The sequence below is a fragment of the Chelonia mydas genome, chromosome 4 (genome assembly GCF_015237465.2).
Source record: "Chelonia mydas isolate rCheMyd1 chromosome 4, rCheMyd1.pri.v2, whole genome shotgun sequence".
NCBI classification, from domain to species: Eukaryota; Metazoa; Chordata; order Testudines; family Cheloniidae; genus Chelonia; species Chelonia mydas.
The window spans coordinates 72,113,060-72,127,127 of record NC_057852.1 but is presented as its reverse complement, the minus strand read 5'-3'; the positions used below and the strand labels follow the sequence as shown (position 1 = coordinate 72,127,127).

The 14,068-nt window shown below is 43.1% G+C and overlaps 1 protein-coding gene across 4 annotated transcripts in view; it reads right to left on the bottom strand.

Annotated features, from left to right (window-relative positions):
* The window catches only part of GALNTL6 (polypeptide N-acetylgalactosaminyltransferase like 6), a 901,649-nt gene that overhangs the window by 288,778 nt on the left and 598,803 nt on the right, over positions 1-14,068 (bottom strand). The gene's annotated exons all lie outside the window — the stretch shown is intronic.

Below are 14,068 nucleotides of genomic sequence, written 5' to 3'. Positions count from 1 at the left end.
TCCCTAGGCGGCTTTTATGCTTATGATCTGAACTATCAATTAGCCAGCTGGAGTTAGTTGTAGCCTCACAAAGCACAGATGAGACATCAAATCCTGTCTTGGTGATACAAGCAAAAACTTATGTCTAATCAGATCATGGATGTTGTTAGCATTATTTTTAACTAGTTTTGCATTAATTATATTTACCAGTGACTAAAAAAAACCCCTCATGATGATAAAAAGCTTGTTAATTTTAGAGACCATAAGCTAAGTGAGTATTTTACAGCTCTCTAGTGTACTTGTGCTAAATTATGTCATTCTGGAATCACCCAACCTTATTCTCTATTTAGTTACTAAAGCAATGAATTATTATTTTGTGAGAGATAAGGTCACAAAAAGGGCTGCCAGAATGTCAGAGAATCACAGAATCACTCAAGGATTATCTAAAATAAAACAAAAACAAAAACAGTTTCTCTGACAACTGCTCCCAATCAGGTATTAGGATCTGCAGTACAAAACAGTACAGCAGATGTAGCATCTGGTTGGATTAGCCTTTGACATATATTCTGTAGAGTGTGGTCAGATGCTTTCCATTCATGGGCCACCACTTAAAAAGATATCATGAAATAGATAATTGAATTGTTTTTAAAAAGTAGTATGATAAGGGGGTAAGAGAAGGAAACTGGATAGAATACTTTGAAGGAGATAAATAGCTATTTTTGTTTAATGCAGCAAAACTAAAGAGCAAATAATCAACACTCAGGTCTTGTCTACGTAGAGCAAAAGCATAGAGTAGCTGAAGTGCATTAGCTACTCTGCACTAATTCCCCATGTAGACACACCTACAGCACACTAAGGCCTGGTCTACACTAAAAAGTTAGGTCAAAGGAAGCCGCCTTAAGTTGACCTGTTAATATATGTGTCTACGGGTCCTTTATGCCAACCTAAATCACCTCTAATGTCGACTTCTATAATCCACCTCTGCAAGAGGCGTTGCACTTAATTCGAGTTTCATAGGTCGACTGTGAGGTAGTGCAGATGAAGCGTTGTGTAATTCAACTTAATTGGCCTCCAGGTGGTGTCCCACAATGCTCATCTGTGCTTGTTCTGGGAGTTCATTCTCAACTCTGCTGCACTGTAGCCAGGTACACAGGAATCAGCCCCTCCCCTGCTAAAGTCCCAGGAATTTTTGATTTCCATTTCTTGTTTGATCAGCATTGGGAGCATGACAGCTTGAGCAATGCTGATCATGGAGACTACATGCCCCAAATGCTCTCCAGCCTGGTCTGCACAGGAGGTGGTGGATCTCATCGCTGTGTGGGGAGAAGAGTCTGTGCAGGCAGAGCTCCGATCCAGTAGAAAAAACATTGACATCTATGCAATGATCACTCATGGAATGGGGGAGAAGGCTACGCGAGGGACACACAGCAGTGCCATGTGAAAATAAAAGAACTTCGCCAAGCATACCAGAAGGCAAGGGAGGTCAACAGTCGTTCTCATGCTGAACCCCCCACATGCCGGTTCTACAATGAGCTGCATGAGATTCTCGGGCATGACCCTACCAGCACCCCCACAAGCAATGTGGACAGCTCACAGGTGTGAGAGTCTAGGGACAACAAGGAGGACGATATGGTAGATGAGGAAGAGGAGGAGGAGAATGGGAGACTGGTGAGTGGTGGATCCATTCTCCCCAAGAGCCAGGAAATATTTTTAACCCTGGAGCCCTGTGGGTCGCAGGACATCATGGTAGCTGACCATAATGCCAGGGAAGGCACCTCTGGTGAGTATACAGTTACAATCAAAGTCCAGTTAAACTTTAGCAGGCAAACACATTCACTGGTATTGCATATTTACTGTGAAGGAAAAGCTAGGTGCTGTGGTTCTCTGCTTACAAGAGACTGCTCCAGCTACGCAGAGGTTGGCCCTCAGAAAAGACTGTTTATGTGGACTGGGATAGCCTGGGAATCCTCCATGGCTATCTCTAGGAAACCTTCATAGAGATACTCTGCAATCCTTTGCAGAAGGTTTCTGGGCAGGGCAGTCTTATTTCTTCCACCATGGTAGGACACTTTCCCATGCAACTCCTGAATTAATTCTGCTGGCATTATTGCAGTACACAGCATAGCAGGATAAGGACCAGGTCTATACCCAGACATTTGCAGCATTTCCTTCCTTTCTGCCTCTGTTGCCCTCAGGAGACTGATATCACATAGGGTCACCTAGGGGAAACAGGGGAAGTTCTCATTAAAAGTACTCTTACAAAAAAAACAAAGGGCATGTAAACCTACCCCACTCCCCCACATTCCGGATCACCAAACCATGCAGCCACTAATGTGCCTTTACTGTGCTCAGCATGGGTTGGCAAGTAGTTTAAAGTGGCTGATAGGGAACTGGGACCTCACATGAGAGATTCCACAATTTGGGAGTGAAAATGTTCGCCCCAGCCCTGTTCATAAACAACTTCCCATGGTGCTATGGGGAAGGGACACTGTTTGATTAGCTACTTCTGCTCCTGACATGAGCCTGCCATAAACTTCATTAAAAGTAGGTCCCCCATGACCCAGGGGGGCCTACTCACCAGGGCTGGAGCAGCAAAATGGCACAGTGAACGGTTACAGATTCTGATTATGTAATGGCTTGCACCTAGTGTAATAAGGGTGGTGGGTTTTGTTGTTGTTGGTTTTTTTTTTTTAATACAAACAGCTTTGCTATGGAAACATTTTATTCATATACAATGGCTCCTTTATTTTTTCCCATGACTGACGGCTGGAAATGTGTCCTTTGGCATGTCATCAACACCTGAAAGCAGACTTTCGCTGATTAAAAGGAGGAGAAAGAGAACGCGGGACGACATGTTCGCTGAGATAATGAACGCCCCTGGGACAGCTGACACAGTACTGAGAGCATGGAGGATTTCACTGTCCGAGAAGTTAGACGTGGACATGGAGAGCAGGAAAGCTTCCAACGAGCAAGAGCATGCGGGGCAGGATGAGATGCTTTGGAATGAGGGACCAAGCAGACATGTTGAGGCATCTGGTTGAATTGCAGGAACAGAAGCAGGAGGGTACGGTCCTTCTGCAGACCCTGGTGGACAGCCAGCCAGCATGGCCTGACACAGAATCACCCTCCCACAAGCATTCCCTGAGGCATGGGAGAAAAGTCAATTATCCCTTTCCCTTAACTCAGGGGTAGGGTACAAAGAACAGACCTTTGATGGCCTGGAATGCGGTATTATGTTACACAGCTGAAAATGTTTCTCCCATTCCAACTTTACAACCCCTTTCCCGCAAGGTTACCTTTTTTTTCTGTTCTCCCTTTTTACTTATGTTTGTTAAATACAGAAAATGGATTTGAGAAATAAATGTTCTTTATGGAGTAGAAGCAGTGGGCTTGGGCGGAGGGTTGCCTTTACAGGGACAGTGATACAATCCAGGTGAAGGTTTGGGAAAGCACAATGGAGACAAGCAGCTCACATTACTGTGACTCATTACTGAAATGGCTTCTCAAAGCCTCGCAGATAGGCAGCGCCCCTTGCTGTGCTCTTCTTATTGCCCTGGTGTCTGGCTGCTCAGAAATGGTTGCCATGCGGTCTGTCTCACATGCTCACCCATGCAGAAAAATTTTCCCCTTTTTTACAGATATTATGGAGCACACAGCAAGCAGCTAGAACCATAGGGATGTTCTCTTCACTAAGGTCCAACCTTGTTAGTAAATTTCTCAAGCACCCTTTTAAATGACAAAAGGCACGTTCAACCACCATTTTGCACTTGCTGAGCCTATAGTTGAACCATTCCTTACTGCTGTCCAGATGGCCTGTGTATGGCTTCATGAGCCATGAGAGCAAGGGGTAGGCTGGGTTCCCCAGGATAACTATAGGCATCTCAACGTCATAGAATCATAGAATATCAGGGTTGGATGGGACCTCAGGAGGTCATCCAGTCCAACCCCCTGCACAGAGCAGGACCAATCCCCAACTAAATCATCCCAGCCAGGGCCTTGTCAAGCCGGGCCTTGAAAACCTCTTAAGGAAGAAGATTCCACCACCTCCCTAGGTAACCCATTCCAGTGCTTCATCACCCTCCTAGTGAAATAGTTTTTCCTAATATCCAGCCGAGACCTCCCCCACTGCAACTTGAGACCCTTGCTCCTTGTTGTGTCATCTGCCACCACTGAGAACAGCCTAGCTCCATCCTCTTTGGAATCCCCCTTTAGGTAGTTGCAGGCTGCTATCAAATCTCCCCTCACTCTTCTCTTCTGACTAAATAAGCTCAGTTCCCTCAGCCTCTCCTCATAAGTCAGTGGTTCTCAACCAGGGGTCTGGGGCTCCCTGGGGGGCTGCAAGCAGGGCCAGCATTGGACTCACTGGGGCACAGGGCAGAAAGTAAAAGCCCCACTGCCTAGGTCTGAAGTCCGGGGCCTTGAGCCCTGCCACCTGGGGCTAAAGCCAAAGCCTGAGCAATGTATCTTTGCAGGGCCCCCAGTGGTTTAAGGCCCCAGACAATTGCCCTGCTTGCTACCCCCTAACATCGGCCCTGGCTTTTATATGCAGAAAATCAGGTATTTTTTGTGGCACAAGGGGGCCGTGGAGTTTTTATAGCTTGTGGGGCCTCAGAAAGAAAAGGGTTGAGAATTTCTGTCATGAGTCATGTGCCTCAGCCCCCTGTCTCTTCATCACATGTGCACACAGCACCTGGCACAATGGGATTCCTGACCTCTGACTCTTCTGTAAGTGCAAATAAGAATTGCTTTTAATAATTACTTTGCTTTTTGCATCTAGCAACTTTTTAATTGCAGCATACCTCTGTAAATGCAGCACTGCTGAGTTGCTGCCACCTCTGGGGTGGAACACAGCAGCTGTTTAAAGCTGAATAGGGATTTGCAGGAAAACCCAAAACTGCAGATCCATTGGAGTTGCACAGCCAGACAGGTGGGCAAAGGGGAGCAATAAGTGGCCAGAATCCCGGCAGAACCTCAATAGAAATAACCTCCTCCCACAAATCCCGTGGGATCCACCAGGTTTGGGGGCCGTCTTTACATAACATCCAGCCTGGTGCAAATTATATATGCTTTGTGTCTTCTTTGGGCTAGTATTTGCACATTCACATATGTAGTTAAATTCTATATCTATCTATATATAAACACATTACATTGTGTTTAGATGTATAATGGATCTGATAAAAAAAATAAAGTGCTACCCAGAATTCTAGGTGCCAGGGTTCTACCAAAAGTTAAAAATACAATTGGAATGAAAGGGAAATCTGGCAGCTTCCACACACCTCCAGCCACAAATCTAGACAACTGCAAATAGACACCACTCCCCAACAAAACTTTATTTCTCTAATAAACAAGCAGCAATCATGGTCCAGCCTCTCCCATTCCTTCCCCCAAAGCTACAGGGTCATCAATGTTCGTGGTCTGGAAATAGAGTCCTGGTTTACAGTTTTTTGAACAGACCCGAGTTCCTAAAGATGTGTGCATCATGAACCTTTCCCGACCATCCTACATTGACGTTGGTGAAATGCCCCATGATCCACCAGCACTTGCAACACCATTGAAAAGTATCCCTTTCAGTTTAAGTACTCTTTGGCAAGGTGGTCTGGTGCCAAGACGGGGATATGCGTGCCATCTATTGCCCCACCGCAATTAGGAAACCCCATCACAGCAAAACCATCCACCATGTCCTGCACATTTCCCAGACTCGCTACCCTTCGTAGCAGAAGTCAATTAATGGCCCTGCACACTTGGAGCACAGCAGCTCCCATGGTTGATTTACCTACTCCAAATTAATTTCCTACTGACCGGTAACTGTCTGGCATTCCAAGCTTCCAAATAGCGATTGCCACTCACTTCTCCACTGTCAGAGCAGCTCTCATTTTTGTGTTGCTGAACTGCAGGGCAGGAGAAAGCTCTGCATAAAGTTCCTGGAAGATGGCCTTCTGCACTTGAAAGTTCTGCACCCACTGCTAGTCATCCCATACCTGCAAAATGATGCGGTCCCACCAGTCAGTGCTTGTTTCATGGGACAGAAACGACACTCAACAGAGTGCAGCTGCTCTGTGATTGCCAGCAGAAACTGTGAATTGTTTTTTTCAATGGCTTGCAGCAGGGCTGCTTGCAGGACACCACTATGTTCCACGCAGCGGACCCTACTTCGGCTCTGGAAATACTGCAGGAGAAGGCGTGAGGTGTTTGAGATGCTCACAGCAGGAGTGCACAACTGAGCAGGCTCCATGCTTCTGGGGTTATGGAATACACGTGGCAGTTTTAAGGCACGTAAACTACTGGGTTGTTTGCCATTGAGCTCAGTGCATCATGGGATGCCGATGCAATGTTCCCATTCTCCCCTGTGACAATGTTTTGGTCCCATGAGGCATTGCACAAACTTCCCAAAACACACTGCAGCAAGTTGCCCTTTGGGATAGCTACCCACGATGCACTACTTTGGAGGATGCACTCCATCGAGAGTGCTAGTGAGGATGCACACCATTGAGACAATGAGCATTGTGTGGTCATGCATAATCGACTTAATTAATTGAGAGGATCGAGGTCAAATTAGATAAAGTCGATTTAATTTTGTAGTGTAGACAAGCCCTAAGAGTGCCTCAGTGTGCACTAGCTTAATGCACTTTGGAAGTGTATTAAGCTAAGCCACCTTTTAGTGCACAGTAAGTGTGTCCACAGTGGAAGTTAGTGTGGAGCTAGTGTGCTGTAAATTCACATCCTGGATCTGTGTGCACTAACTTCCCAAAGCAGGCAAGCCTTCAGTTAAGCCAACCACCTGCAGCAGCTTTAACCTCAGATCACTGCACCGTGGAAATTAATATTATCCTGAGTCCTTTACAAACAGATGCCAGATAAAAAGGAAAGATGCCAGCCGCAAATGAACAATCTGAAGGTAGTTTGCAAAAAACTTTTATAACTATTTCTGAAGTAACATTTAAAATTCTTTCAGAGAAATGCTGGCTGTTTCCTGCCCTCCCGCTTCATATATACATGCATCCCTGCAAATACACCACCATATTCTGCCCTGACTTACACCAGTGTAAATGCTCTATAGTCATAACAACTACTTCAGATTTTCTCCAGCATAACTAGGAGCAGAATTAGGCTCACGTTCCCGGAACAGGTGAGAAGTTAGGAGAGGCCAGTTAGTGAAACAGTTGTGCTAAAGCAGGGGCGGGCAAACTTTTTGGCCTGAGGGCTGCATTGGGTTTCGAAAATTGTATGGAGGGCTGGTTAGGGGAGGGGGGCGTGGCCCAGTTCCCACCCCCTATCTGCCCCCCTCCACTTCTTGCCCCCTGACAGCCCCCCCCGGACTCCTGCCCCATCCAACCCCCCCTGTTCCCTGACGGCCCCCCTGGGACCCCTGCCCCTTCTCCCTGTCCCCGCCCCTGACTGCCCCCTGCCACCCCATCCAACTCCCCCCATCCTTCCTGACTGCCCCCCCGGGACCCCTGCTCCCATTCAACCCCCCTGTTCCCCGCCCTCTGACTGCCCCGACCCCTATCCACCCCCCCATCACCCCTCCAAACTCCCCTGCCCTCTATCCAACCCGCCCTGCTCCCTGCCCCAGGAGCTCATAGCCCTGCCGCACCGCCCAGAGCATTGCACCGACGGTGCAGTGAGCTGAGGCTGTGGGGAAGGGGGAACAGCGGGAGAGGGGCCCAGGGCGAGCGTCCCGGGCCAGGGGCTGGGCCGGATGTGGCCTGCAGGCCATAGTTTGCCCACCTCTGTGCTAAAGGTTACTAAATACTATTCATTGAAATATTCACACTGTTATAAAGTGGGGGAAAAACACCACACAACAGCCACACAGACCGTCATATTCTCTTGTTGTCAAAATTTGATTTTGTGACACCACCACAAAAGTCAATGTGCAACCATATGACAAGTGTTGTCATACTTCTTGTGAGTCTGGTTTCAGGCACCTGATTATACTTTCATTGAAAAGTGAATTCAGTGTCCTGAGTTTAAAATACTCTTCTTTGTATAAGGCTGGCACTGTATTCTCTATCTCTTCTGTGGAAAGAATGAAAAATGTATCTGGAAGCCATACCGACATCTGTACGATAGCCAAGAACTCAGTTCCAAACTCTCACAGATACTCACAAGAACGTATGAGCACTGCTGCTGCTGCAGGAAACACTGCTGAAATTCCAGAGACCCTCACATTTGCCTGCAAGTTAGATGTCTCGCTTGGTCTTACAAATGAATTCATTTGCAGAGCAGACACTGATTGAAATTGTATTCAGCGAACGGAAGCTTAAACTGGAATTCTTTTCATGTTGTGCTGAAAGTCAATTTGCATAATTTATTTACATATTCTTAGCAACAATTTGCACTTTAAATAATACTAACTAGTAAATTAATTATATCATTTTAGAATCAAGTGAAATGTAAACATACAGTTTACAGAATAAAGTGAATATCTGAACAGCATGAGAAATAATATATGAATGCCAACTTTAATTAATAAATGTTTATCCCTTGTCCTATACTTAGACTTAGGAACAAGTCATACTTTTAGGAACCAGAGTGTTAAGATGAGCAGCAACCAGGGGTGAAAGTAATTTAAAGGAGTTACTGGTACTCCGGAGTCCTGAGCAGGGGGCGTGGCCTCAACTGGAAGAGGCAGGGCCTTTAAATATCCGGTCCCTTTAAATTAAGATTTAAAGGCCCTGGGGCTCTGGCTGTGGCTGCCAGCTGGGAACCCCTGGGCTCAGGGGCAATTTAAAGGCTACCGCAGTGGAGCTCCAGGCCCTTTAAATCACTGCCAGAGCCCTGCCGCAGGGCTCCGGCAACAGGGCTCGGCGGTGCTTTAAAGGGCCCGTGGCTCCCCGCAACGGCTGGAGCCCCTGGCCCTTTAAATCACCGCTGGAGCCCTGCTGTCGCTACCCCGAGGCTCCGGCAGCGGGTCTTGGGAGGCAATTTAAAGGGCCCAGGGCTCCGGCCGCTGCAGGGAGCCCCGGGCCCTTTAAATCGCCAGCCTGGGGAAGCCGGTCCAGTCCAGCACAGCGTACTGGCTCTTACCGGTATGCCTTACCGGACCGGACCGGCTTACTTTCACCTCTGGCAGCAAGTTACAACAGTACAGCAATGGTCTACACTGAAGGCGATTTAGAGACTCAACAAAGCACAATCTCCAGAACTCTATACTATATGAATTCTAAATTGGGAAGATAACATTAATCTAAAGATTACTCTACAAATTACATTCTGCTTCAGACTTCTTCCCTTACATTGGAGAATCGGTGTGACCGGTGAAGCCAAATAACTACACAAAATGAAGTAGGTAGATAGGCTGGAACTCTTATGGTGCAAGATTCACTCAACCAAAACCAACAAATAACTCATGGCCTACACAGAAACAACCATAAAGCTAAAAAGTATTCCTCTTGGACGCAACTGCATCAGCCAAATGACAGAATGGTGGTGCTAAAGCAGTTAATCAACCCAGAATATCTACACTTTTTTCCTGATCCAAGTGTGACCTCACACAGTGATCCCCTCAAGCTTACTTCACAGACAAAAATCACTAAAATTATAGTGTACTTATCTCTTTCTTTGCTAAACACAGAGAACTAGGAACTTCTCCCAGACCATTTGACTTGATGGAATTTTGATTGTCTCATCCTTCATGACGCTCCAAGATGGCTGCATTCCACAGGAACATTGCAGCTTAGAGAAAGCCTATGTTTGACGGTGTCCATGCCCAAATGTACAACATCTTTCGAAAAAGTTGTTTATTGGTATTGTGCATGAGACGTTACCACCACCATATAACCACTGAACATTTAAATGAACACACTTCTAGTCATGGTGGAGCGAAGAATGGAAAGAATAATATAATTTGTGTTACAGATTTTAACATATCTTTTTTATTTTTTACAGTACTAGAGTAGAACATGAGTCTTAGAAATATGATGGCTAAAGAGAAGTTTATGAATGCTCGTTATATTATTAACGTAAGTAGAAATCTCAGACTGCCAGAGAAATTTTACTCACTATTATCCGCTGACTGGCCTAAATAAATGGAAACCTAAACCACATTGTTCCGGCTGGCTCCATCCTTTGACCAAGCATAACTGTGTACCTCATTAAGTTACAGTATTATTTTAAAAATGGCACCATTCGGAAAGAATGATTGAAGAATAAATCCATTAAATTATGAGGGTTAGTCCCATTACATAGGGAGAGCATATTTTTAAAATGGTATTTGGCATTTGTCATAAATATAAAGAGAAGGGTAAACACCTCTAAATCCCTCCTGGCCAGAGGAAAAAACCCTTTCACCTGTAAAGGGTTAAGAAGCTAAGATAACCTCGCTGGCACCTGACCAAAATGACCAATGAGGAGACAAGATACTTTCAAAGCTGGGGTGGGGGGGGGGGGGGAAACAAAGGGTCCTTTCTGTCTGTGTGATGCTTTTGCCGGGACCAGGGCAGGAATGCAGGTCGGAACTCCTGTAAAGAATTAGTAAGCAATCTAGTTAGATATGCGTTAGATTCTGTTTTGTTTAAATGGCTGGTAAAATAAGTTGTGCTGAATGGAATGTATATTCCTGTTTTTGTGTCTTTTTGTAACTTAAGGTTTTGCCTAGAGGGATTCTCTATGTTTTGAATCTGATTACCCTGTAAGGTATTTACCATCCTGATTTTACAGAGGTTTTTCTTTTACTTTTTCTTTAATTAAAGAAAAGAACCTGATTGCTTTTTCATTGTTCTTAAGATTCAAGGGTTTGGGTCTGTGTTCACCTATGCAAATTGGTGAGGATTTTTATCAAGCCTTCCCCAGGAAAGGGAGTGTAGTGCTTGGGGGGATACTTTTTTTTGGGGGGGGGGTGAGACGTTTCCTAGTGGGCACTTCCCCTGCTATTTTTGTTAGACGCTTTGGTGGTGGCAGCATAAAGGTTCAATGACAAAAGGTAAAAGTTTGTACCTTGGGGAAGTTTTTAACCTAAGCTGATAAGAATAAGCTTAGGGGGTCTTTCATGCGGGTCCCCACATCTGTACCCTAGAGTTCAGAGTGGAGAAGGAACCTTGACATGCATAGGGAGAGCATATTTTTAAAATGGTATTTGGCATTATGATGGTGTTTTGTGCTAAAACTGTAATGCCAGACAAAAAGAAAATGTATCTATCTGAAAACAAAGTGTTTAAAAAGTGTTTACCTTCTACGAACTTTGTGATGGACTTGAAATCAAAAGATTGTGTGAAACCACCCTGAAAAGTGCAAATACAGGTGAATGAGCTAATTAACTCCAATCCTCTATTCTGTGACTTAAGTAGTACATTTTCTTTACCCTTTATCAGCCTGATCCAAAATTGATTGAAGTCAGTGGAAAGACTCTCCATTACTTCACCGGCTTTTGAACAGGCTATTTGCCCTTCAGTGTATTTACTATAATTAGAAGCATTATCAACACTATCTTCTGTCACTTATAAAAACTTATCTATGCCCACCCCATCGTACATCTTAAATAGTATTTAAATGAATACAATGCTGTATCTACTGTAACTAAAGAAGTTAAATTAAGACTACGGAGATCAAACACAGAATGAGAGATTATTATTTTTTGCGTACCTTTATAACTGAAAAAACAAACAAACGTGTCACTTAGGATAAGTCAGCTTCAGTGAAAAATAGGATTTTGATGAAATAATTGCATATGGGTTTGTTTAAAATAATTTTATTTTTGCTTTAGTGAGGAAGGCTTTAGAGCCTTCTAGAGATTTCTTCATTATTAAACCTGTCTTTCTTGAAGAAGCTTAATTTTATCTTCTAACTACCTGCATTTGCTCAGCTGTTTTAGGCATTTTCTGTGTTGAATTTGTAGCTTTTTGCATAGAAAGCACATCCCATTTCCTCTTTATTATTTAGGTATATATATTTTTAAATTAAAGTAATAATGGCAAATTAAGTTTTGTATTGATTCTTGCTAGTTCTCTTTCAGAATTAAATGCCAGTCTAAAAATCTGGTAATACAGCACAGAATATAATTGCTTCCTTATAACACCATAATGCACAGAACCAAATAGAAAGAATTCCAGTGAAAACAATGAATGGTAGCCATCTACTTTACCTTATATTACACTGACTGCTTCATATAATTTCATTTCAACATAAAATAGAGAATTCTATTGTCTTCTCTGCTGCCATTTCTCTTGATATTTGAAATATATTTAATTATACAAGGTCACATCTGAATAGGTAAGGCTCTCTGGAGAGAATGAAATTGAACTTTTTCATATCAGATCACTTCTCTCTCCAGAAATGAATTCTTTATTACCCTAAAATTACATGATATTACCCTGAAATGACATGATATGTCTTATTTCTCATCTAGCACATTCCTGGAATTAGACTGGAGTATAAAAGAAAACTAATGGTTCTGAGAATTGGCTGCTCCAAAGGGTACACTCTTTCATTACTTACTCTTAATAATTGGCAGTCCACAGCAGGAAAAGCTGTAAGGAATAAGCCAGAGATGGGAGTTATGGCCTTTTCTTTATGATGTAGCATAAAAAATTACAGCAAATTATAACAGCTGTTACGGATGTGTTAAATCTGCCAAAGTTCTGTTTGTGCTAAAAGGTTCCATTCCAAATTGTAAATTAAGAGAATTCTCCAATTGTTCACATACCGAAAAGCTTAGAAACACTGTTTGCAGAGAGATGTCACAATTAAAACAAATCATTATGGTGCAGAGAAATGGCACTAAAGAGCAATGAAGGCTTTTTTCCAAAATTTCCTTTAGACAGTAAACTTTTGTTCACTGCAACTGAATTGATGAAGTAAAATCCAAAGCATCAAGGATTTATGGCTGTAAATATTAGCAATTTGATGCATTTTCATCAGGAAGCCCTCATTTTCTTGTCTAATTATGCAAAGTGAGTGCATCTGTGTATGTCTGATTAAAATAAATGGCTATTCCCTTTTTTGCCATTGGAATTCATTGTTAGATAGTATTTATTATAATTTTATCAGGAAACAATTATATTGGTTCTGTATTACCAGATTTTTAGATTGGCACTTAATCGTATTAACTTTGAAAGAGAACTAGTAAGAATCAATACAGAATCTATTTATTATTACTGCTTCAGGTTCCCAAACTTATCTGTTGAGTCTTCCAGATTATATGGAGAGGGTTTTTGTTTGTTTGTTTGTTTGTGGTTTTTTTCTTGTTTGTTTGGGGGTTTTTTTGCATAGAAAGAAAAGAAGTTTCAAAACAGGAAATACCCCCAAACAGCTGCATATACACACCCCGCCCCCCAGGTGTATGTAGGCTTGTACATGCCCGCATGCACATCTATAGTGGAATCTCATTATAAGATTGATTTTGGAACCCCAGCTTTGGTCATCTATCGAAATGGTTACTGCATCTATATCCATAAGACAACCTCCCAAATCAGTACATAAGTAAAATCTCCACCAAGCAAAGACACTCAAATTCTAATAGGCATTTTTATGCCCTGAAAGGTCAAATGGTTTACAACTGTCTCTGTTTGACAGTCTCATCTTTTGTAAATTCGTTGAGTGAAATGTTGGCCCCCGGAAATCAATAGGAATTTTACTATTGACTTCAGTAGGGCCAGGATTTCATCTCATCCCTGCAGATAGGTTGCACATTAGAAAATACTTTTGTATCTTCTGTTGTACCTCTGATAGCATGAAAGAAAATTAAAGTATCATTTCCAGTTCTAACCTCACCATACAATGCCTCATGAAGTAATATGAAAGAAGACAAACAACAGAACCAACAGGCAGTATCTATTAATATTTCCAATTCATCACTAAAACCAAGATGCTAAAATTTACAAATTGAGTTTTATAATTATAAATAAATGGAACCTGCAAGAATTAATTGGGGAGATTTTTAGGGATACTCGAAGAAGTGGGTCCTGAGCAATGTTCCCTCTAATTTTTGACAGGCCGTGTGCGCAAAAAATTTCTTCTGTGCAAATTTTTGAAGCAGAGTTCAAATTTGTGCGCCATGAGGCAAATGCGCCCAAGAGGGTAAAATGCTTATACATTTAAAATTTTTAATTTGCAATGTGTGTCAATTTATATGGGTTTTCAGATTGACACA